We start from the raw sequence: 3,871 nt of genomic DNA, 5'->3' as shown, positions 1-3,871 counted from the left end.
CTCTGGTCTGGTTTCCTTCTTTCTTCCATTGGAACGGGCAGAGCATGGCACCAGCATGCAACTCTTGTGAGAGGCTGAGTTCAGAGGAGCTCCACTGGGGTCCCTTCCGTATCTTGCCCACTGGCCCTTCCGGGGTGAACCCACCCATGGTTCTTGTCACCTGGCTGAATGAAAGCAGCCTTTCCTTCTGTGCCCGTGGTCCTCAACTTTGGATGCACATCAGAATCACCAGGAAAGCTTTTTAAAAGTACAACTACCTGGGTTCTACCCCCAGAGACTTGGATTTCGGTGGCTAGGACAAGGTCCGAGCATTCGTTTTGCTTAGAATCATGGGGAGCTTTTAACACAGCCCCAGTTTTATGCCACCTTTCTAAGGAAAGAGAAACACCCAGGGTACCTTGTAAGGTCATCCACAAAGACTGGGGGTGAAGGATGGACATATATGCCACTAAAAGCTCTGGTAGTCATTCAAAACATGCATCGAGTGCCTATGATTGACAAGCATCATTAAGAGATTGGAGTAAACACAAGGGCAGCATTCTCAGCCCTCACTGCCCTGCTTTAGTGTAAAATGATAAGTGTGGTGAGTTCAAGGGCGGGAAAACAGGATGCCCTGAGAGTATCTGTTGGGAGGGCCAAGATGGACACCTGAAGAAGGGGGTGAGGTGCACGGAGAGAGTGCTTCCATCAGAGAGAAGGCTGGGAATGAGCTTAACTAGTGGGAACAGGAAAATAGTGCCAGGAAGGCTGTTGACACCTGGGGAAAGAGGTTGGATTTTCTTCTCTGTACAGGGCAAAGAATGGTATCATTTACATTTTTACACAGTCTGGCTCTTTGGAGATGGGATTGGAGGGGACAGGATGGAAGGCCCAGAGATCAGGAAGGAGGATTCATGGAGGTGGCAGTGAGGGGAGGTGGCGCTTTGTGGGAAGGGTTTTCTGACACTTTTCCAACATAAAGCTGGATATTTTTGCCTTCACTCGGCCCACAACTGGGCTCATAACCATGGGGACTATAGATAATCAAGTGATCTATGCTGAGAGTGTCCGCCAGCATTGATAGACTATGGATCCGTTTTAGCACTACCCTAAATAAAACCATGAGATTTGTGCATCTGCTGTCCTGAGAATAACTTGCAGCCCTCTATCATCTTCATCCCGGATTGTCCCTCTATTTCCTTCTAATAGCCTGAGATGCAATGTATTAGAACACAGCCTCCTTGAAGGTAGCCCCTCATAAAATGGTTTAATTCACAGATAACATCATTTACATAGAAAAATCTTATTAAATCTACCCCCCCCCAAACGAAACCTATTAGAACTGACGTGTGAGTTCATCATGCTTGCAGGATCTAAGATCAATTTACAAAACTCAACTATACTTCAGGATACTAGCAATGAACAATTAGAAATTGAAATTTAAAGTACACTTACATTAGCATAAAAAATATAAAGTATAGGAATACATTTGACAAAAGATGTGCAAAAGCTGTTCAAAGAAAACTACAAAACGCTGCTGAGAAAGATTAAATTAGACCTCCATCGACAGAGAGGTATACCATGTTCCATGGATCTGAGGATTCTATGTTAAGACGGCAGTTGTCTCCAAATTGTTCTATAAATTCAACTCAGTCAAAATACAGCAAGCTTTATTTGCAGAAATCCACAATCTGAATTCTGAAATTCATATGGAAATGCAAAGCCAAAACAACTTTGAAAAAGAAGTAAGTTAGATGATCCAAATCTCAACTTCAAACCTTACTACAAAGCTACAGTAATCAAAACAGTGTAGTATTAGCATCAAGATAGACAAATAGATCCATAGAACAGACTAGGGAGTCCAGAAACAGACACAAGTATAGTCGATTAATTTTTGACAAAGGTGCTGAGACAGCTCAGTGGAGAAGGGAGCCTTTTCTACAAGTGGTGCTAAAACAATTGCGTATCCATATGCAAATATCCCCTAGGGACAGAAACAAAGGCTTCACTTCTGTTTCCCATTGTCTCCTTGTGAGTTTCTAAATACAATAATTACTCATTCAGAAAAAAAAAAAAGGTTTTTTTTCCTGTGGTTGGCCAATTGCTTCAATATTGTCCCCCCCTTATCCCAGTTCACCTCCTCTCTCCCTAAAGGAAGAGCAACTTTCCTGTGTTACTCAAGTGGGCTTGTGTTCAAGTCCTACTCAGCCCCTCTATATGTAATTCGGGGCCAGGGTGCTTGGGTGGCTCAATCGGTTAAGTGTCCAACTTCGGCTCAGGTCATGATCTCACAGTTCGTGGGTTTGATCCCCGTGTCGGGCTCTGTGCTGACAGCTCAGAGCCTGGAGCCTGCTTCAGATTCTGTGTCTCTCTCTCTCTTTGCCCCTCCCTGGCTCACACTCTGTCTCTCTCTCTCTCTCTCAAAATATAATAAACAAACATTTTAAAAAAATGTGATTCTGGGTCAATTTCTTAATATCCAGTGTCCACAGTGTTCTTTTCTAGTACATCTTGCACAGAGATGTGAAGACTGAGGACTCGGCAGGTCCCCTGTAAGTCAAGACTTTTTCCTCTCTTCCCCTTAAAGAGCTGGCAGTTAAGAAACTAGCCCCTGGCTTCTGTCCCCTGCTTTTTGCTCTGGGCCATTTGTACACAGCAGAGCCAAGGGGAACCTCAAGGTGAAGACACCTCCCTACCTACAAATATAACTCCCTTAGTCTGCCCCTTTTGTTCACCACCATGAAGGGGGAAAGCAGGGAAAAGAAGAAAATTTTAATGTCTTTTTTCCACCAAAATATTGGAGAGGAGAAGGGAGACCCACCAAGGTGGGCCTGATGCATGGCTCCTTTTTGATCCTTGGTCAGAGACCTGTTTGAAGTGATGGTTGAGTCTTGTGTAGACTGGGAAGAGATTCCAGGTGGGATGCTAGCAAGTGCAAAGGCCCTGCGGTAGAAATTGACTTGTTTTTTGTTGTTGTTGTTGTTGTTGTTTTTTGTGGTGTTTTGTTTTGTTTTGTTTTGTTTGAGGAATGTCTGTGAAGCTACAATGGCTGAAGTGGAGAGAAAGAGAAGTAGCTGAGGTCAGATACCACAGAGCGGAGTTTAGAATCACTATTGGCCATTGTGAGAGGCCCACTGGGTAAGGAAGCAGACTTGTCAAACATCTTAGCCCCTGGAAATCCACTGGTCAGCCCATCCAAAGTTGTTCAACCAGTGGCAAAGTACAGTCAGTATTAATTGACCTGAGGCACTATCACATCCCATAAGGGCGCCTGGATCACCAAATGAGGATTAAATTAAGTAGCATTTGATTTGTACATCTGTCCTTCAGTGGCTAAAAGGTGGTTATAGCTTAAGAAAATGGGCTCTGAGACCAGACTCCTGAATCTGTACCTCAGCCCTGCCTCTTACTAGCTGTGTAGCCTGGGCAATTTACTTTCCCTCTCTGTGCCTCACTTTCCTCATCTATGAAATGGATACCTACTTCTTAGAGTTATGGCAAGATTTAAATGCATTTTTACAAGTAACATGCTTAGAACCGTACCAGGTACGTAGTAAGTACTCAAAATGTGAAACGTGGTGGGCAGAATAAAGATGATCACGTCCCAATCTCAGGAACCTGTGAATATGCTAGGTTCCGTGGGAAAAGTGGCAATTAGGGCTGTAGGTGGAACTGAGGTTGCTAATCAGCTGACTGGCTTGGGAGACCCTGGATTACCCAGGTGAGCCCAATCTAATCACAAGGGTCCTTATAATGAAACGAGGAAGCAGAAAAGTGAGTGCCAGAGAGAAGTTCATAGGTGAAATGCTGCCGGCTTTGAGGATGAAGGTCTACTCACCAAGAAATGCAGGGGCCCCTAGAGAATGGAAAAGGCCAGGAAACGGTTCTCCCT

Source organism: Panthera pardus, unplaced genomic scaffold (genome assembly GCF_024362965.1).
Source record: "Panthera pardus isolate Hobbes unplaced genomic scaffold, ASM2436296v1 HiC_scaffold_26, whole genome shotgun sequence".
Classification (NCBI taxonomy): Eukaryota; Metazoa; Chordata; class Mammalia; order Carnivora; family Felidae; genus Panthera; species Panthera pardus.
The sequence above is the reverse complement of the archived record's forward strand: the minus strand, read 5'-3'. Positions refer to the sequence as shown.